We start from the raw sequence: 22,637 nt of genomic DNA, 5'->3' as shown, positions 1-22,637 counted from the left end.
AGCTCAAGCTCAGCTTTTTTGTTTTGTTGCTTTGTTTTGTTTGTTTGGGTTTGTATATTGTCGTTTTTGGGTTTATTGTTTTTTTAGATTTCACATATAAGTGAAATTATACAGTATCTGTCTTTGTCTGACTTATTTCACTTAGCATAATGCCCTCAAAGTCCATCTATGTTGTCACAAATGGCAAGGTTCCATGTTTTTATGGCTGAATAATGTTCCAATATATATATGTTATATATATATAACATGTTTGTGTGTGTATATATATGTATGCTGGTATACCACAATTTCTTTATCCATTCAGCTATCGATGGACACTTAGGCTGTTTCCATGTCTTGGTTATGGTAAATAATGCTGCAGTGAACATGGGGTGTGTATATCTTTTTGAATTAGTGTTTTCATTTTCTTTGGATAAATACCCAAAAATAGAATTGCTGGATCATCTGATAGTTCTATTTATAATTCTTAAGGGAAACTCCATCCTGTTTTCCATATTGGCTCCACCAATTCAAATTCCTACCAACAGTGCACAAGGGTTCCCTTTTCTCCACATCCTCACCAACACTTGTTATTTCTTCTTCCTTTTTTTTTTTTTTAAGATTTCATTTATTTATTTGACAGAGATCACAAGTAGGCAGAGAGGCAGGCAGAGAGAGAGGAGGAAACAGGCTCCCCGCAGAGCAGAGAGCCTCATGCGGGGCTCGATCCCAGGACCCTGGGACCATGACCTGAGCAAAAGGCAGAGGCTTTAACCCACTGAGCCACCCAGGCGCCCCATTTCTTCTTTTTGATGATGACCACTATAACGTGTGTAAGGGGAAAGTTCATTGTGGTTTCGATTTGCATTTCCCTCATGATTACTGATGTTGAGCACTTATTCATGTGTCTGGGGCCATCTGCATGTCTTCTTTGGGAAAAATGTTCAAATCCTCTACCCATTAATTAATCAGATTGTTTTTTTGCTGTTAAATTGTATAAGTTCATCATGTATTTTGGACATTAACCCGTTATTGGATAGATGATTTTGATTTCCTTTGCTCTTTGCATACATTTTTAGTTTGGTGTAGTTAGTCCCTCTTGTTTATTTTTGCTTTTGGTGCCTTTGCTTTTGGACTCAGAGCCAAAAAAATCAAGACAGATGTCACCTATGTTTTCTTGTAGGAGATTTATGGTTTTGGGTCTTAAATTCAAGTCCTTACCCCATTTTGAGTTTATTTGTGTGTGTGGTGTAAGATATTTTGTGTATTGTAGTCTAGCTTCATCCTTTTGCACGTGGCTGTACAGCTTTCCCAACATTTATTGAAGAGACTGTCCTTGCCCCCACTGCATGTCATAGGATACATGGGTGTCTTTCTGGCTCACTCTTCTGTTCCATTGATCTATGTGTCTGGTTTTATGTCAATATCTTACTTTTTGATTATAATAGTTTTGTAATACAGTTTGAAGTCAAGAAGCATGATGCCTCTAGCATTGTTCTTCTTTCTGAAGTTTACTTTAACGCCTCAGGGTCTTTCGTGTTTCCATACACATTTTAGGATTGTTGGTTCTATTTCTGTGAAAAGTGTCATCGGAGATTTGATAGGAATTGCATTGAATCTACAGATTGCTTTGGATAGAATAGACATTTTAACAATATTAATTCTTCCACTCCCTGAGCATGGACTATTTTTCTGTATCTTCTTCAGTTTCTTTCATTGATGTCTTATAGTTTTCAGTGTATAGGTCTTTCACCTCCTTGACTAAATGTATTCCTAGTATTTTATTCTTTCTGATGCAATCGTAAGTGGGATTTTCTTACTTTCTTTTTCTGATACATCATAAGTTATTGTATAGAAATGCAACAGATCTTTGTATATTGAATTTGTATCTTACAACTTTATTGACTTCCTTTATTAGTTCTAACATATATGGTCCTTATAAAGCTAAATACATTTCTACCCTATTACCCAGCAATTCCATTCCTGGGTATTTACCCAATGGAAATGAAAACATATGTACACAAAAAGCTTATACATGAATATTCAAAAACTGCTTTATTCACAATTGACCCAAACTGAAAATACCCCAAATGTCTACCAGCAGAAAAATAGACAAATGAATTGATCAAACAATGGGACACATATTTTAAAAATGAACTCCGTTTAAACACAACATGGATAAATCTCAAAATCATTCATTGAGCAAAAGAAGCCATTTATATGAAGTTTGAGAAGAGACAAAGGTAATCTTGAAAATAGAAATTAAACCATGGTTGCCTAGGGATGCCTGGGTGGCTCGGTTGGTTAATTAAGCCACTGCCTTTGGCTCAGGTCATGATCCTGGAGTTCTGGGATCAAGTCCCACATCAGGCTCCCAGCTCTGTGGGGAGTCTGCTTCTCCCTCTGACCTTCTTGAAGGGGTCCATGATCAAAGGAGCGAGACTGATACAAAGTTAAGGTCAAGCAAAGCTTTATTTTGTGCTAGCACCGAGAATCAAACCGACGGCCTGGGGTCGTCTCTTACTGAGAGAGCGACCTCCCCCAGCTTCACAGACTAGCTTTTATAGAGCAAAGGCCATGTGGTTGAGCTTGCCCATTGAAATTGTCTCCACTTGGCCTGACTCGTCCTTGTATTCTGGGCTCTGTTATCTCCAACTGACCTGACCCGTCCTTGTATTTGGGCTCTGTTATCAGGGACTGGTCAACCATATTTTACTGGTTTCCCAGACTTGCTTTTAAATAAGTTCCTGGGGGGGGGGGGGGGGCAGGTCTGTTTAAGTTTTACTACACAAACAACAAAATGGCTGTTTAACCTAGATGGAGTCGCTCTGGCTAACTAGGCCCCTACACTTCTCGCCTCTCACGCTCTCTTTCTCTCTCTTAAATAAATAAGTAAATTCTTTAAAAAAACAAAAACAAAAAACCATGGTTGCCTATGGCAGAGTGCTGGGGGGAAGTAGGAGGGCATGAAGAAACTTTCTAGGGTGATGGAAATCTTCTCTGTCTTAATGGGGTAGCTGTTACACATGTAGCTCAAACTGTATACTGAAGCTCTGTGCATTTCACTGTGTGAATTTTACCTCAATTTTAAAAAGAGAAAACAAATATCCTGAGTTCCTTTGTAACACTTAACCAAGTTATAAATTCACATTTACTTGTGGATTATTTTACTGATATTTGCTTCATCTATTAGATTTTCACAATCTAAGCTCCACAAGTTCATCATTTTGTTTATAGTACCTAACACAGTGCTTGACCCGTGCTACCCATTCATTAAATATTGAATGAATGAATGAATGAATGAATTGACATTTGAGAACCACTGTTTTGGTAGCACATATCAGACTCTTTGTTATTAACAGAGTCACATCCAGTGATGCCTCAGGGGCTTAACTGGTTGGCCATCCAACTTGATCTCACCTCAGGTCTATATCTTCAAGCCCCACATTGGACTCCATGCTGGGTGTGCAGCCTAGTTTTAAAAAAAGAGTCACAGCCAGACTCATAATAGTATAACTGGGTCTCTATATTCATAGGACCTCTGTCTTTTTGTGTACCATTGTGAAATTATGCTTCCTAAAATACTCCATTGATATTTTCTCTCTTTTCAAAAGCTGCAGCATCCTGTTCTTTACTTAACCAATGCCTGTGCCCCATTTTCCTCCTTGCTTATAGAACCGATTACTTTCAAGTGGCCACACTTCTGTACATAACCACAGGCTACTGAAGAGATTGGCTCCAGTGGAGAGGTAGTGTAAGGACCTATTTAGAAACTGTCCCTGCCCCCCCTTCCCCCAGGGGATTTACTTGGAAACAAGTCCCGGAAACCAGCTCCAGGTAACAAAGCCCAGAAAAAGGGTGGGTCTGGCCAGGTGGAGACATCCGATCAGTCAGTCGGGGGTTGCATACTGTCTCCTTAGCTACCAAGGAGTAGGGACCCCCGCCCTCTGGGAACCTTTTTGGCGCCAATCCTAATCAAGGTGTAATAGGCTGGTTCAAATGTCTAATAAAGTAAATTGTAATTCAGTTGGTCACCTAGCATCACTGTGGAGTTTCCTGTGTGTCACATTTTCATTGGCCACCTGTGCGTGGCCAGGCCCAACCGCATGGCCTTTGCCCTTAAAAGCTAGTCTGTGAAACAGAGAAGGGTCGCCCTCTCTTGTAACGGCTGCGGCCCCGAACGTTCAGTTAGATTCTTGATGCTTGGCGCGAAATAAAGCTTTGCTTGACTTTCGCCTTATATCAGTCTCACTCCTTTAATCAAGGACCCATTATTGGGGTACACAGTTTTGGGGGGACCCAACAGGTAGAGGCTGCATGGAAAGGAGATGGGTGAAACACCGAGAGATCTGAGCCAATTATGAGGTTTCATTCCCCTTGTCAGTGCTTGGTTTAGGCATATGATAAAGTTCTGACCAATGTGAGATTCAGGGAAATGTGCTTGACTTCTTTGCACTTACAAAGAGATAGAAATATAAAAAGACTCTCTGCTGCTGTTGACTGTTGTTGGATCTGGAACTGTTGTCCTGGTCAGGGGACAAGACGACATACTAAGGATGGCCGAGCAAAAAGATGAAAACAACCTGGGTCTTGGGTGAATTACGAATTAGTCAACCCCGAGGGGTCCTCCTCAGAATTCTTATTATATGACATAATACATCTTCCTTATTGTTTAGTCATTTTGCATTCAGTTTTTCTATTATCTGTAACCAAAAGCATCTCATCTAATAAAAACCCATCAACAGCTCTTCAGTACCTATAGGATAAAGTCAGAAATCCTTAGTCTGCCCTGTAAGATCCTATATAATCTGACCCCAGCCTAGTCCTAACTCCAGAATATGGCTTGCCAATTTGTGTTCTACATTCTTCACCACCAGTGGTGTGCTGGTAAATACTAACAAGCAGCTTTCCAGAAGGAAAGAATCCCGGCTTTTAGCATTTACTGACTTCCATGCTGTAAATATGCCTATCCATGACAATTTCGTGCTACTACGTCACTGAACATGAACTTGGAAAAGAGATGGGCAATCAGCACTAGGAAGCCAATGAGACCACACCACCATGCTACCATCTAGCTTTCTCTCCTCTGGCCATAAATTTTCTCCCCAGAATTCAAGGCCCAACCTGTATCATCTCCTTTTAAAGACTTCCTGTAAAATCCCAGACTATGAATGTATTTACCAGTTGGAATCTAACAGTTGCCTTGAATTGTTTTTCACAGGTATTTTCTAATAAGTCAACTATTTAATCAACTAATGAAAAAAACCTAATGAAAAAATAGCAAGAGAGAAGAGTTCAGTGAACCATTTTTGTTCATGCAGATTCTAAGAGGTTCCTAGCATTAGGCTTTAGGGGAGCTCTGGTAGAAAGTCCGGGCCACTACGCCTTATGAGCACTAAAGATTGCAGGAGGTACTTTGTTGTAAATAGGACTTATCAACTCTCAATTATTGCAAGTGCTGGTTCCCGGGAGAACCCTATTAGGACATTATCTAAAGGGCTCTTGGCAAGGTTGGGCGTGTTCCTATTCTGGTGGGGACAAATCCCTTGAGGATGTAAGAATGGGCTTCTTTGGCCTTCAGAGGCCTAGCAACAGGTGGGTGAGGAAGAAAAGCCTGTTCCTGAGGCTTTGCAGACAGCGAATGCAATCTTAACCTGATTGGAACGCCCGCCAGGTGGGTCATCCTCGTCTGTATCTCACAGGCAACACACCCTCAGCTTTGGAGGAAAAGCAAATAATTAGACTGCCAATATTGGCTGAGGCAATGAGGAGAAGCTGGGCAATGGAGTGACTAAGTCGCTGTGTCCCCTGACTAGGTCAGCCCTGGGAGGCAGGCCAAATTCAGGCTACCGGAAACTGACAGAACATTCAGGAGACAGAAGATGTGAAACTGCACCGAACTGCCCTTTTTTTGTGTGACTAATGGTGCACGTTGAACTCTATTGGTACTACACACAAAGAATGTTTTCTAAATTATAAATATTTGCTTTTCCCCCTGTACCAGAGAGCTCTAGGATTGAGTGACTATATCAAATTGGCATCTACCAGAATCTTTCTCAGTAATGTACCCTCTGTCTATCGCTTTCCAGGTTACTGAAATGATGAGCATTAGTTCCCACATTACTTATGGTCTGTGGACAAGCCTGGGCATCATAGCAACTCCTCATAGAGAAGTAAACAGATGATCGTTTTTTCAGCTGGAAAATAATCTGGAATTGAAAAATGTCATCATTGGGGCGCCTGGGTGGCTCAGATGGTTAAGCATCTGCCTTTGGCTCAGGTCATGATCTCAGGGTCCTGGGATCAAGCCCCACGTCAGGGGCTTAGCAGGAGCCTGCTTCTCCCTGTCCAGCCCGCTTGTGCTCTCTCTCACTATCTCTTGTCACTATCTGTCTCTCTCTCTCAAATGAATAAATAAAATCTTTTAAAAAAGAAGAAGAAAAATGTCACCATTACTTAGGTTACCTCAGGTTACACTTGCCCTAGTGTGTTACGGAACCTTCCCATTTGAAGAAGAGATGAGACCCTAAGGTCAGAAGAAATGGGTAGAACAAGACCAAGAACTAGAGACGGATCTATGGATGAGTAAAGTACTACAGGAGTACCTAAGAGAAAAGTGTAAAACCTGAGGAACATTTAAAAACATCGACTATGGGAAGAGAAAGGAAGGCAAACTAAAGGGCTGAATAATGAGACCCAGTTAGATGAAGGTCACCAAGTGTTAATCTAGGATGTTGGACCTGTCACAAATTCTAAGTGGGCTAGCTCCCCACAGGCGGTGCCCTTCTCCCCCTCCCTCAGGCCAGAGATCACACACAGCTGGCAGCTCTGCTCTTACTTGCCAGTAAACGATACTGAATATAGCACCAGACCACTTGCCTCCTTGTCTAGATCCTCTACAGGAGCAACAAAACTCAATGAAAGGGGAATTAATATAATTCAGTGAATTCTGTCGCTATTTTTAAGTGCCCACCATGCGCAAGGCATACAAAGATACAATCATCGCCCTCAGGGAGCTTTCATGAGCAAGACTAGGCTTTAGTAATCCAAATCCTTCTGTGCCTGACACATGTCCTTCACCTTATCCAAGAAGGAAGATGGAAGGTGATACAGACTCACCAAGACAATGTGGCCTTTGACTACAGACATTCATTCCTGAAAGAGCTGATTATTGCTACCCATACAGTACACTTTGTCATTGATTTCCTGCTTCCTCCAAGGCTTTCCTTTTGATCTTTAGTTTCCTCCTCCTCTCCTTCTCTAGATGAAAAGTATTTACAGGCCTTCCTCCAGCAAACAGCTTCGAACAGTGAGAAAGAGCGGATGACAGTCACTTAGCACAGAAACACAACCCAGTGAGTCGTGTTGCTCTGGCCTATTCCAGGGGTTATCCTCACCACTGGACAAACACAAAACTCAGATTACACTGCAGATTCGGCTCGTTACTAGTGTCCCTCCCTAAACCTAGGCTAGTTGTTTGGGTTTTTTTTTTTAACGTCTGAATCGTCAGTACCTCTACGCTGAGTCATTACCTTTTCTCCACAACCACAATCTTAGCTCATTACCTCTGACCTCAACTACTGTAAAATAGTCCCCAGCAGTTCTCTTGCCTACAATCTCTCTCTTCTCTTACCACCCTTCATGGCCTTGCCTAAAACTAAGGTCTGGTTGGGACACCTGGGAGGCTCAGTTGGTTAAACTCAGGTCTTGATCTCAGGGTCATGAGTTTGGCTCCACGTTGGGTGTAGAACCTTCTCATAAAAAACAAAATAAGGGGGGCGCCTGGGTGGCTCAGTGGATTAAGCCGCTGCCTTCGGCTCAGGTCATGATCTCAGGGTCCTGGGATCGAGCCCCGCATCGGGCTCTCTGCTCTGCAGGGAGACTGCTTCCTCCTCTCACTCTGCCTGCCTCTCTGCCTACTTGTGATCTCTCTCTCTGTCAAATAAGTAAATAAAATCTTTAAAAAAAAAAAAATAAATAAGGGACGCCTGGTGACTCGGTTGGATGTCTGCCTTAGGATCAGGTTTGATCCCAGGGTTCAGGGATCCAGCTCCCTGCTCAGTTGGGAGTCTGCTTCTCCCTCTCCCTGTCCTGCTCCCCGTGCTTGTGCTCTCTCTCTCTTGCTAATAGATAAATTAAAATCTTAAAAAGTAAAAAATAAATAAAACTGGGGCACCTTGGTGGCTCAGTGGATTAAAGCCTCTGCCTTTGGCTCGGGTCGTGATCCTGGGGTTCTGGGATCTAGCCCCGCATTGGGCTCTCTGCTCGGTGAGGAGCCTGCTTCCTCCTCTCTCTCTGCCTGCTTCTCTGTCTACTTGTGATCTCTGTCTGTCAAATAAATAAATAAAATCTTTAAAAATAAAAATAATAATAATAATAATAAATAAAACTAAGGCCTAGTCAATCATTCTCCTGCTCAAAAGCCTTCAATTGTCCTTGAAGAGAAATTGATCTACTGCTAATAATAATAATAATAATAGTAATAATTATTACTATTTTAAGTATCTGATCATATGAAATAAAATATTGTAATTAAAATTACACTTATTATAATACACTTATAATAGTATTATTATTATATTAAATGTAGTTGGTACAAACATAACTGAGGGACAAAAAGAATTTAGAGAGATTTTAGATTTCTTTGGGACCACTGTGTAAACTGAGAAAAAAAAATTGTCATTTAAAACCAAAACTGACGATAGATGCTGCCTTTTAAAGGAGATGACATAATTCATAGAACAAAGAAAACATTCCTCTTTCTGCCTCCTTTCCCTCACAGAACTGCAAAAAGGGAGTGGTGGCCATTCTAAGCCTCTTTGGTTTCTTCTGAGTCTCAGGATGGGAACTGAAACAGATAATCCATAATTCAGAAGGACACATTAATGTGTCCTGGGCTGTAATAAAATAAGGAAAATCAAATTATAAAAGGGAAGCCCCGTGGTCAGGAAAATGAGGAGTCTTTTTAATGGAAAACAAAGGACCAAGCAATACGAAAATATAAAACTTCCCCATTGCCTGCAAGTCTTCAGCAAAGCCGAACACATAAGCTAATAACCTATGTGAAGAGTATTTTCTGGGGAAAATAAAAAGAAGTTGTTCTGCATCTTGGAGCAAAATGATGCAAAACAGCAATCGCACAGTAGGGACCATGAAACGATAGACCCATTGAACCAATCAGGAACAAGGAAAAGCACAAGGCACGCCCCCCAGCCCCAGAATCCCTGGCGGGGGGCGGGGGAGGGTGGAGCTTAACCCTGCAGAAGAACGGGCTTTGGGCAGTTTCCTTTGCATCTCACCAGAACCTTCACACCCCTAGTGGGTTACAGTTTACTGAGAGGTGTGTATTCCCTTTTTAGTTTCTCTCCCCGTGAGTTTGACAGGGGCCCTGTGTGGTGCTCTGTGCCTACCAAATACATTCTTATGTGGCGATGGTCTTGACATTCATTTTTCCTTTTCTTTTTATTTAAAATGGTCAGCTCAGGGGCGCCTGGGTGGCTCAGTGGGTTAAAGCCTCTGCCTTCCGCTTGGGTCATGATCCTAGGGTCCTGGGATCCAGCCCCATGGCAGGCTCTCTGCTCAGCAGGGGGTCTGCTTCCTCCTCTCTCTCTCCCTCTCTCTCTCTCTCTCTGCCTGCTTCTCTGCCTACTTGTGATCTCTGTGTCAAATAAAATAAATAAAATATTTAAAATAAAATAAAATGGTCTGCTCAGAGGCCCGGTCCATCATCCATTTTCTGGTTCCCCAGCTGTGGCCAGTAAGCAGTGGGAATGCTGCCGGGGCCCCAGCCTTCCCTCCCCCAACCCGCAACCCAAGGGGTGGAACCTGCCACAAACCCTGGGAAGAGTTCCAAAGGCCTTCCCCTCAGTAAAAGGAAAACACGGTGTCTCTTCCCAAAGACTTATTGCCACCCACGCTCTTTCTTCCGTGACAGGCCTCCCATGGGTAAACTTTGCTAATAAGAAAGGTCCCAGATAATTAGTAGAGGGAATTGGAATCGAAGACAGGACTAATGGAAGACACCATCTTTGTGTCCTATTTAGTAAAACTAGTATCTGAGCAGAACAATAGGAAGCTTCTGTGTGTTCTGAAGGGAGATAATAGACCAGAAAAGACAAGGACAGGGGATTAGTAGTAGGAATTATAAACGGTGATTCCCAGGTGACAAATCATACCACCCTCAGGCTTGTACAAGGGGCTGCTCTACTCTGAGACCTGAACTTGAAAAGGCACCATTCTAACCTTCTTCTGGCCATATCTCTCTAGAATGAACAGTCTATAGAATCTGGAGACAGGCATATCCAGAGGCCAGGTACTCTTTTCTAGAGTACCCTCTGAGTACCTGGAAGTCTGGAATTCCCGGTCCAAATATTCTGAGCCAGCTTCCAGAGCTTGCATAGGACTCTTCCCTGGGTCTGGACTCCCTAGAGTGAACACTATCAACAATAGGCCAGCTCACCCTGCTCTGCCATATTCCAGGAAACAACCCCAGGAGACTAGTTATTCTAAATTTGAACCTGGCCTTCCAAGTTATTATGAAAATGAGTTTGTCAAGGTGGGAATAAAACATTTTTATCTAACAACTTGCTAGCTTTTATTTTTAAAGATTTTATTTATTTATTTGAGAGAGAGAGAGCATGAGAAGGGGGAGGGTCAGAGGGAGAAGCAGACTCCCTGTCGAGCAGGGAGCCAGATGTGGGATTGGATCCCAGAACTCCAGGATCATGACCTGAGCTGAAGGCAGTCGCTTAACCAACTGAGCCACCCAGGCACCTCCAACTTGCTAGCTTTTAAATATTTAGACATACGGTATATAGGGTCTCTATTTGTACTCTTACCTCAGGCCCCACAAATGTCAGCGGTGGGCTTATTTAAAATAAAAAGTGCTTAGAATGAGACAACTATATATATATATATTTTAAATTTTATTTATTTATTTGTTAGAGTGAGAGAGAGAGAGAGAGCAGTCAGGCAGAGTGGCAGGCAGAGGCAGAGGGAGAAGCAGGCTCCCCGTGGAGCAAGGAGCCTGATGTGGGACTCGATCCGAGGATACTGGGATCATGACCTGAGCCAAAGGCAGCTGCTCAACTGACTGAGCCACCCAGGCATCCTGAGATAACTATATATTTAAGAGAAAATATGTGGGAGCTCCCCTCTACTTGCTATATGGGATGCTGTCTGACTTGTGAATCACTTAATAAAATCAATTCAAACATGAAATTAAAAAAATTTTAAAAATTTTAAAAAATTAAATTAAAATTAAAAAAAAGAAAAATATTTTTCTCTGCTATTGATTAAAAGCCTCAACTACAAACCTAGATTTTTATTACAACTACTGATTTACCTGGTAATATTTTTCTAAAACCAAGTAGGCCCCTATCAAAGAATTATCTGTATCTAAAGATTACACTTTTCCTAAAAATGCTTAGTGTAACAAAATAATTATTAGCACTTGGTTTCCTAGATTCCAAGCAAGTGTGGATCCTGGCCTCTAATTGCCTTATCTCCTGGAGCTCTGAGGTCTGCTGGGGCTGCTCCTCCCTTCTCTTCTCCCCAGCTTGGCCTCAATCTCCCTCATCCCACTTCCATTAGCCAGCCTCCTAACAAATCAAAATTAATATAGTTTTTAAGTACATAATTCATTTTTTTAAAGATTTATTTGAGAGAGAGAAAACATTCGCCCAGGCACACAATGGGAGGAGCAGAAGGAAAGAGAATCTCAAGCAGACTCTGGGCTGAGTGTCAAGCCTGTCTGGGTCTCAATCCTAGGGCCCAGAGATCATGACCAGAGCTGCAATCAAGAGTCAGATGCTTCACCCCGCATCAGGGAAATGCAGATCAAAACCACAATGAGATACCACCTCACACCAGTCAGAATGGCTAAAATTAACAAGTCAAGAAATGACAGATGCTGGCAAGGATGCAGAGAAAGGAGAACCCTCTTACACTGTTGGTGGGAATGCAAGCTGGTGCAACCACTCTGGAAAACAGCATGGAGGTTCCTCAAAAAGTTGAAAATAGAGCTATCTTATGACCCAGCAATTGCACTACTGGGTATTTACCCTAAAGATACAAATGTAGTGATCCGAAGGGGCACGTGCTCCCAAATGTTTATAGCAGCAATGTCCACAATAGCCAAACTATGGAAAGAACCTAGATGTCCATCAACAGATGAATGGATAAAGAAGAGGTGGTATATATATATATATATATATATATATATATATATACACACACACACACACACACACACACACACACACAATGGAATACTATGCAGCCATCAAAAGAAATGAAATCTTGTCATTTATGACGACATAGATGGAACTAGAGGGTATTATGCTTAGTGAAATAAGTCAATCAGAGAAAGACAACTATCATATGATCTCTCTGATATGAGGAAGTGGAGATGCAATGTGGGGGGTTTGGGGGTAGGAAAAGAATAAATGAAACAAGATGGGATCAGGAGGGAGACAAACCATAAGAGACTCTTAATGTCACGAAACAAACTGAGGGTGGCAGCAGGGAGGAGGGTAGGGAGAGGGTGGTGGGGTTATGGACATTGGGAGGGTATGTGATATGGTGAGTGCTGTGAAATGTGTAAACCTGGCGATTCACAGACCTGTACCCCTGGGGCTAATAATACATTATATGTTTATTAAAAAATAAAAAATTTAAAAAAAGAATCGGATGCTTAACCAACTGAGCTACCCAGGCACCCCAAGTACATAGTTCAAAAGATTTTTTTATTCAGTGGCAAAAGAAATGATTCTTATGTTCCTTTCTCTCAAAAGAAAAAAAAAAAAAAACCCTAACAATTTTTTTTAAGTGACTCAGATTCTTTTCCCCCCTTCGGGTCATATACTTTAATAGGAAACATGTTCTATTTTGCTATATTAAATAGTGTATTGTGAAGGCTTTCAGTGTCTGATTTTTCTTTTCCCAGGAGGTTAAGGAGGAAGGCAGGCCAGGCTCGGGCAGGGTTCTAGGGGCAGGGACCTGAGTATTTACTCACGGGCAGCTGGCAGGGAATGAAGCCAGAGGGTGAGTATAAAACTATATTGGGGAGGTGTGGCAGGGGTTAAGTATTAATATAGAGAAGCAAACTCTTGTCATCAAGTCCCAGGGTCAAATTCAGAGCCAAAAATAGAAGATGACATCAGAGGTCAGGAACTCAGTCTACTTCATTCCATAGCACTGGACCCTTTCACCTCATACCTGCCTTAATCATTCTACTGAGTTTACTGAGTCCCAGGGCTCCCTTTTATGGGATGAGCAAACATGGGCTGAGCCCAGGTCAGGTTTAGTGAAAGAGCACATGACGACACCAGCCCGATGGAATTCAGCCGCTGGTGCTCAATGAATACTTTTCAGATGATGAACTTAATCTATTAATTTGTCGACAATATTTACAAAAAATATGCAAGATTTATTAATATGGGCATATTGTCAGCAACCTCAGCTTCTCTCATGAGAAGCAGAAGGGAGAGAAAGGTGTGAATGTAGACATTTAAAATTCACCAACATTACAGACACAGTCATTTCTCTAGACCTTTCTCTTGCCACCAAATACACCGTCTAACCCAGTCATTTAGCAGCAACAACAGTTTCTTATTCAGGAATGAAGAAAAATCTAGTCTCTCTGTCTGTCTCCCCTACTTCCACCTCCCCTCCCCCCTTTTTATTACTCTTTCTGCCTCCCAGCCTGAGTCTGGAACTCAGAATGGAAGTAATGAGTCAGTGTTAGTCCACAGTCTTCACCTGAGACAAATGCTATAAAATTGTATGCCTGAGTCTGAAAAGCAACTGACTGATCTAGCTGAGGGAACAACTTTGGCCCTTGGTAACTAGGACTGTCTAGAAGAGCTGCATCCTCATGGGCTCCTGTGAGCAGAGTACGTACATCACTTGGTTCTCAGACCAGCAACAATCCATCACCTCGAAGCTCACTGGAAATGCAGACAGTAGACTTATGGGCATAAAGAGACATCACAGGCCATATAATGACGTCTTATCACTGAGGGTTCTAAAACAGACGCTGCAAACCACTAAGGACAGATGGGAGAGTCCATCCTCTGGACAGGTCAGTCAGAAGTCACTCTCCATTTACCCTCAGTTTTATTCAGCTCTCTGAAATCTCACTAGATTCATCTTATGTCCAGTGGTATATATTTTTAGGAATCCAGAAGGAAAAAGAGACACCTCAAGGCGGCCTATTATTAAAAAGTCTGAGGAGTCTCTTCTCTGAAAGACCAGAACCTTCTCATCAGTAGCAATAGCTGCGGGAACTGCAGCCACAGCTTAGAACATTAACATCTAATAAGTTTTTGCTGTTCACCATCGTTTTGTTTTTTGTTTTTTTTTAAGATTATTTATTTATTTATTTATTTGACAGAGAGAGATCACAAGTAGCAGAGAGGCAGGCAGAGAGAGAGAGGGAAGCAGGCTCCCTGCTGAGCAGAGAGCCTGACGTGGGACTCGATCCCAGGACCCTGAGATCATGACCTGAGCTGAAGGCAGCGGCTTAACCCACTGAGCCACCCAGGTGCCCCTGTTGTTCACCATTGTTGTGGCACTAGTTTTATCACAACTAAATGATAGCTGGCAGTGGGGAACAAGAAAAGACAGAAATTCCTCTTTCCTGGTCTCTGTTCTGAAAACAGAATCAGGAAGTATTGTCTTTAAACACGAAAGGGTGGGGCGCCTGGGTGGCTCAGTGGATTAAGCCGCTGCCTTTGGCTCAGGTCATGATCTCAGGGTCCTGGGATCGAGCCCCGCGTCAGGCTCTCTGCTCCGTGGGGAGCCTGCTTCCTCCTCTCTCTCTGCCTGCCTATCTGCCTACTTGTGATCTCTCTGTCAAATAAATAAATAAATAAATCTTAAAAAAAAAATAATAATAAATAAATAAATAAACACGAAAGGGTATAGTAACCTGACTAAGTAACATCAACATTTCCTGTTTTTCCTTACATGTGTTAGTGAATGAAGACAGAATTTAACTTCTTTAGCTGAGAGCAGTACTATTCCTTCCTAATTTCTTTTTTTTTTTTTAAGATTTTATTTATTTATTTGATAGACAGAGATTGCAACTAGTCAGAGAGGCAGGCAGGGAGAGAGAGGAGGAAGCAGTTTCCCTGCTGAGCACACACTGAGCCACCCAGGCGCCCCCCTAATTTCTTTTAATTGAGGTAGAGTTGACACACAGTGTTTTATTAGTTTCTATTCCTTCCTAGCTTTGACATATCAGTGTTCAGTGCCAGAGATTTGAAAGGCAATTATTTCTCAATGGAACACCATTAGGTAGCATATTAACAAAAGCACTTTTAGAGCAATGGTATAAATATTCCATTCTACAAGTTAAATCTAGCCCCTGGTTAACTTTTCTAAGCACCTGAGCCCCTTCAAATAGAGTCATTTTCACTTTTGTTGTTAAGGATGGGAGTGGGGCAAATTATAATGCCTGAGGTAACAGTCTTTCTGGCAGGAGCTTGTCCCTGATTATTGCCTCTGCACTTTGGGGAATAAAGGATCTCATAGGCTTATGAGGGGACAGTAGCTTAAATAGGAAGAGAACCATAAAGAGGATAAGGGATTTGAGTACAAGGTGATAAAGCCTAGGAACAGATGGCTTGATGAAGAACACTAAAGAAGTTAAAGACATTGATCTATATGCTGTTTTCCACGCTCTTCACTAAAGCTAGAAAAATTATTCTTGACCTTTTAGGAGTTAGCCTGAATGACATTATATGACAAGAATTGTAAAAACATAAATATAGATATTTGAGAACAAATTTCTGTAATTGTGGGAAATCTCTACATATGAGTGACCTCAGGAAGAAACAACTGACTGAAACCAAGGACTGAAATATTTCCAGAATTCTCTCCAGGCTTCATCATGACTTCTTCCTACATTTAAGCTTTATTCTCACCCAATACAAACTGGCTTCTTTCACACAAGAAGTAATAACAACTCTGGAGCCTCACATCTCACAATGCTCTCCACCAGAGAGCACCTGAGACCAGCTTTCCAGGTCCAAGTTAAAAATCTGGAGGAAGGGCTCTGATGGGACCATACTGGGTCAATGACCATTGCCAGACCAATGAATTATGTCTAGTGTGAGGGACAGAGAATTATTACATTTAGGTCAGGGGTCTAGCCCTACACCAACAACTGTGGTCAGAGAAACAGAGTTATATAAGAACATGGAAGCCTCTGTAAAAATTATATGGTTGGACAGGGCACCTGGATATCAGTCAGTTAAGTGTCCAACTCTTAATTTTGGCTCAGGTCATGGTCTCAGCATCTTGAGATTGAGCCCCAAGTTGGGCTCTATGCCAGTTTAAGATTCTCTCTCCTTCTCTCCTTCTGCCCCTCCCCCACCACTTGTGCCCTCACCCTTGGGCATTCTCTCTCTCTCTCTCTCTCTCTCAAAAAAAAAAAAAAATTATATGGTTGGAGAAGGAGATGTGGTCAAGAGCTTGTGTTCATACTTGGGGCAAAACAGTATAGGGGATGCAAAGCTGGGAGAGTCTATTTATAGGGCTGCAAAGGGATCTGGAGAACTCTCTGAGGCAAGAGTGGCTTTGAGTGAGAACAGCTACTGCTTCCAGTGTTCTTCAAAGGGAGGTGGAGGGAATGAAGAAGTACATGTTCCCTCCGTTTAAAACATCTCCTTGAAGTTGCACACAACATCTCTGTTTTTCATCATTGGTCAGAACTTGGTCGCATGACCACATCCAGCTGCAAAGAAAGCTTATAAACGTATGATTTATTCTGGATGACCATTTGGCAAATTAAAATGAGAGATTATTTTACTAAGGAAGAGGGCAGAAGGAATAGTAGAAGAAAACGAGTGATATGGATTACTGGCCATGCAATGAATATTTATCATTTTGTCTGACTACAACAGTACTTGTTTTCTTTGGGGACATTTCTCTTTCCTACTGCAACCCTGTGATTTTGGAGGGACATGCCAGTAACAGTATTCCACTTCCCTGGTCACAGAGATGAGCTCCTGACCCAGATGGTTTCAAACATAACATCTCAACCACCTTGACCTCAGCGATTAGTGCAAAGATGACACATAATCCAAATCTGATCCATCAGAGCTCCTCCTTGGGATTTTTTAACTGGATTTTTCTCAGGTTATAAGGTCCTGAGGGTATAAGCTCAGGGCTACTGAAGACTATGGTTGAAATATGTTGACAGCAACTTAAAAGATTAAAGCCAACACAGAGAGAGAAGCAGAGGTGAGATGTGACAAGAAAGAAATGAGGAGATTCCAGATGATTCCAAAGCTCTTGGAACAGGTATTCTATGAGAACACTCTACTCCCACCCTTTCTGTAGTTTGACAATAAGAGCCCCCTTTTTTGCTTAAGTTCATTCCATTGGGATTTATGTAATTTGTAATCGAAGTATATTAATATTTGAAATTTATTTAAAGTTAAGATATTAATTTTTTTTAATTTCTAGGCAAAGCTATAGTAGGTGCATTACAATTTTATGCCATTTAATCATGTGGTGTGCTCCTGCTTTAAATAATCTTTAACTTCCAGGCTTCAGATAAGCAAACCAAATATACTGTGTTGTAAATCGAATATATTGTATCATATTGAGTGCCTTTGTATTGAGTGCCTATCGTATTGTGTGCACCCCAGGTTCTGCGGGAACAAGATTAAGTCATTATCTCTAACTTTAAGGTGCTCATCCTTTGATGGGTAGATAGAGTGGAAATGAATAATTACAATATCATAGATACATGTAATAGGTAAGCCATGACACAAAAGTAAAGTGATCAGCTCAACATTCCCAACTTCATTTACCACAGAAGATTCCTTACAATATTTAATTGGCTACTGTACTATATCCTTTAGTGTTAAAAGGATAAGTGCCAAGAAAATGTGCATTCTCTTAAAATCCCAAATTGGAGGAGTACCTGGGTGGCTCAGATGGTTAAGTGTCTGCCTTTGGCTCAGGTCATGATCTCCAGGTACTGCAATCGAGCCCCACATCGGGCTCTCAGCTCAGTGGGGAGTCTGTTTTTCCCTTGTCTTCTACTTCTCCCCCTGCTTGTTTGCTCACTCTCTCTCTAAAAAGAATAAATAAAATATATTTTTTTTAATTCCAAATTGGAAATACTTCCCTTCTTTATTACTTCCTTATGAAATATATTAATTCTATGCTATTCTATTCTATCATGGGAAGTTTCAAGTGGAAAAGTGAAAAAACTTCTTCAACTATTTTGGTGAGTGCAAACTAAGATGTTTAACTAAAACCAAAAGAATTTCTCAGACATGTTTCCATACAATTTCCTATATGGAAAGAAAAAGGCAGGGACCCAGGTGGCTCAGTTGGTTAAGCATCTGCCTTCAGCTCAGGTCATGATCCCAGGGTCCTGGGATCAAGTCCCATACTGAGCTTCCAGCTCAGTGGGGAACCTGCTTCTCCCTCTGCCTGCTGCTTCTTCGGCTTGTGCTCTCTCTCTCTCTGACAAATAAATAAATAAATAAAATATTAAAAAAAAAAAAAAAGAAAGAAAGAAAAACTTTCTGAAGTAGCCAAAATGATAGTCAATACCCAAATCACAAAACCATAGCTTGATATTGAATTCCTTGAGATAGGAAAATCTATTAATTTATTAGATAGGTAATATTCAATAATATTCATGTTTTCACTAAATCAGCTATATATAACCATTTTGCCCCAAAGAGTTAAATTTTTTGAAGATTTTATTTATTCATCCCGAAGGCAAATGTTTAACCAACTGAGCTACCCAGGTGCCCTAAGTTAATTGTTTTAAGTTTTAAGTCAAACAGATTTGGGAAGGCTCTAGGATGCTGTTGTCAATGGTATCCTTAATACAACAGACACCATAAAGTGAAGCACATGGCATTAGTAGCTGTACAGAGCTCTGCTTAGACTATAGTAACCACCAGATTAAATTCTATCAAGATCATTTAGTCTAATATAAGATCTTGTGATTCCCAGGAGAACCTGGGCAAAGCCAGATCAGGAGAAAAGACCAGGTAAAAAGTAAAAGAAAAACTAAGGACTGTACTGTTTTATGAATTAAAATTATATATTAATAATCTTTAGTATCAGTTTTATTCAAGAATAAGTAATGATGAGTGAGGAAACTCAACTTTCTTCCCCAGGCTTGTAAAGATATGAAGGACTGTGTTCATTCACACAGATCATTAAATCACTCATTTTTATCAAAATTGTAACAAGAAGTTTTCCTTGATAAAACAAATTCTAGGGCATGCTGAGAGGGTGACCATCCACTCACAGAATGTTGATTGATTAAACCCATTGCCCAGAGTTGACACTGGCAGGCTCTGGTGTGCTAACGATTATATCTATACTTGCATTTTGACTCGAGTGAGATTATTCTCAATATTCTCAAGACTTATTTCCAGCAGATAAGTAAATGCAACAAATGACTACAGATAACAATCCTATAACTCAAGGTTGCTTTATTTAAAAAAAATTTATTTATTTATTTATTTATTTATTTATTTGAGAGAGAGAATGTGCGTGCGCATTAGTGGGAGGTGGGGTAGAGGGCAAGGGAGAAACAGACTTTCCACTAAGCAGGGAGCCCAGCATGGGCCTCATCCCAGGACCCCGGGGTCATGACCTGAGCCACAGGCAAACACTTAACTGACTGAGCCACCCAGGCACCCCCTCAAGGTTACTTTAGATTCGTACTGCCAGTAGCTTAAAAATAAACTTACTGAAGATTCCAGAAGCTTCGGTAGTCGAACCCACAGCAAATCTAGGAACATATTTATTTGCAGCTGCCTGAAGCAGAAACTTTTCATTCTTTCAGGCTTCATAGTCTCTGGGGATAAGCAATTTGGTGGTAGCATTCTCCTGATTTCCCATTTTTCATATAATGAAACAGAGGATCAGAGAGATTTAAGTAACTTAACCTCAATCATATAGCAAGGACACCACAATGGGTTCTCCAAAGCCAATGCTCTTTTTACTCCACCGCATGGTCATCTCTGAAGTCTTAAAGTCTAGCAATCCACAGCCTGTAGCAATCTCCTACCCCTCCAGCTGTCTCACCCCTGTACTCTCCACACCTGTCCTTGGCCATCGGAACCATCTCATGTTCTACACGTCTTTGTGTCCTCTGAGTCCACCTGACCTTTCTTGGCAACACTTTCTTTCCAGGGAGCGTGGGTCCCATAATGAAACTATTGGTGCACTGACTCCCTCTTACCCTTACTTTGTACGTAATCCCTAAAAGTTAGTTTCCCTGCTACTACATTCTAAGCACCGTGGGTAAAAATTACACCTGTGGATCGACACCAACATAAAAATTTAATTATCAACTTAAAGTTATAAAGCTTCTCTGATTCCTTCAGTCACTATGCCCAACACTCATCACCATCTTCCCTTTAAAACCATCACCTTGCTTCTTCTCAGATGACCAAAGAGCCCACTTCACAGAGAGAGCTGAGGCCTTGGTGGGAGTGGAAGCCCTAACCGCCAGGGTCTGCACTTACAAACCTACAAAACTACAAACCTACGTACAGCTGAATGCATCCATCTTCATCCTCCATAAATTTCTGGTTAAAAGCCTTTCCCTCTGGGCCTAGAGGAAATGCCCCTTCTATTCAAGGTTAATCCCCCTAATCCCTGGCCCTGTTTTGTACAAATTTCTTTCTATCCCATACTGACTCCTCAGGGAACTTTCACTATTAGTATTCCGTTTCACTTCTGTCTTCTATACTTTTTATTTTTTTGTCTTTCCTGGATGCTTCCATGCAGCCCGTCTCACCCTCATCTAAAAGCAAGCACCACCAAAACCAGCCTCACAAAACATTCATTAGACCCTGCCTCTCCTTCACAGCCAAGACTCTCAAAGTGTACACCCCATCTCTTGTCTCCACTTCCTCACCTTCCATTCATCCTGCAACCCACTGAAATTTGGCTTCCGTTTCCACCCAGTCATGGGAACTGCTCTAGCAAAAGGCCACCAATATTTGCAGCATCTGTAACCATCACCCTTGTAATTCTTGCTATTGTTAATTTATGTAGTTTTTTTTAACTGAACATCGTGGTTACTGCTATTTAATTATTAGATTATGTAGATTTAGACTACTAGATTAGATTATTCTATTATGCTTTTTTATGTCTGGTGGGAAAGGAATTTTTTTACTATTCTGTTTTCAAAGTGGTTATTACTGGTGTAGAGAAACATTGTTTTTGTACATTGATCTTGTCAGTCTGCTCTGATGGGTTTCCATAGTTTGTCCGTTTGTTTTCTTTTCTGTGTGGATCATCATGTTATCTTCAGATAAAGACAATTCTCTTTTTCCAGTCGATATATCTCTTATAGTTCTCACATTATTGCATCAGTTTAGCTTCTAATAAATGTTAAATAGTGGTGATGAACTCCCCTGTCTGGAAATTCTTCTAAAGATGTACCATTAAGTATAATGTCTGCTTCTACATTAAGAACACTTTATCGAGTTAAGAAATTTTCTCTCTGTTTCTTTTTTGCTAAGGATTTTTATTATTTATTCAAGAACGACATTGTGTTTTATCAAATCCTTTTTAGCCATCTCTTAAAATGATCTTACCCTCTTTAATATGTTAATCTATTGAATTCTATGTATAGACTTTCTAATATCAACCCATTCCATAAACCTGGAATAAATCTCATTGGTCATGATGAATTAGTCTTTGAAAACTACTGATTTTATTTGCTAATATTTCAGATTTTACACATATGTTCATAAGTTAAGAATGACCTATAATGTTCTTTTATGGGGCTAATTAGTATGGGTGTTTTTAAGATTTTATTTATTTATTTGTCAGAATGAGAGAGAGCCCACAAGCAGAGGCAGAGGGAGAGGGAGAAGCAGGCTCCCTGCTGAGCAGACCCTGATGTGGGACTTGATCTGGGGCCCCTGGGATTATGGCCTAAGCTGAAGGCAGACACGCAATTGACTGAGCCACCCAGGAGTCCCTAATAGGTTTTTTGTATCCTGACTTCGCCAAGGTATAATGTGAACTGGGGCATTTTCTTTCTTTTTCTGTGCCTTTACTCGAGGCTACATTATAATTCCTTCTCTATCTTCAATGTTGGACTGTAAACGCTCTGAGGGCAGGGACCGTGTTTATCTCACCATTTGCTTTCTTCGCAGTACCTAGAATAGTGGCAGAAGGTAAAAGACTTTTGGGATAAATGAAACTCCCCCTGGGGATCTAAGGTGTAGCACGGTGATTCTAGTCAACAATACTGTATTGTATTGGGATGCCTGGGTGGCTCAGTAGGTTAAGCATCTACCTTCGACTCAGGTCATGCTCCTAGAGTCCCAGGATGGAGCACCCGCATTGGACTTCCCTGCTCAGCAGGGAGTCTGCTTCTCCCTCTGACTACTGCTCCACTCCCCGCAACCCATGCTCTGTGTGTGTGTGTGTGTGTGTGTGTGTGTGTGTGTGTGCGTGCGCACGCGCAGCTCTCTCTCTCTCTCTCAAATAAATAAATAAATAAATAAAATCCTTTAAAAAAAAACATATAGTTGAAAGTCATCAGGAAAGTAGATCTTCAATGTTCTTACCATATGCACAAATGTTGATTATGTGAGATGAAGGATCTGTTAATTAACCTTATTGTGGTAAACATTTTGCAACAT

This window comes from Meles meles, chromosome 1 (genome assembly GCF_922984935.1).
Source record: "Meles meles chromosome 1, mMelMel3.1 paternal haplotype, whole genome shotgun sequence".
Lineage (NCBI taxonomy): Eukaryota > Metazoa > Chordata > Mammalia > Carnivora > Mustelidae > Meles > Meles meles.
Note: the sequence above shows the minus strand (reverse complement) of the source record.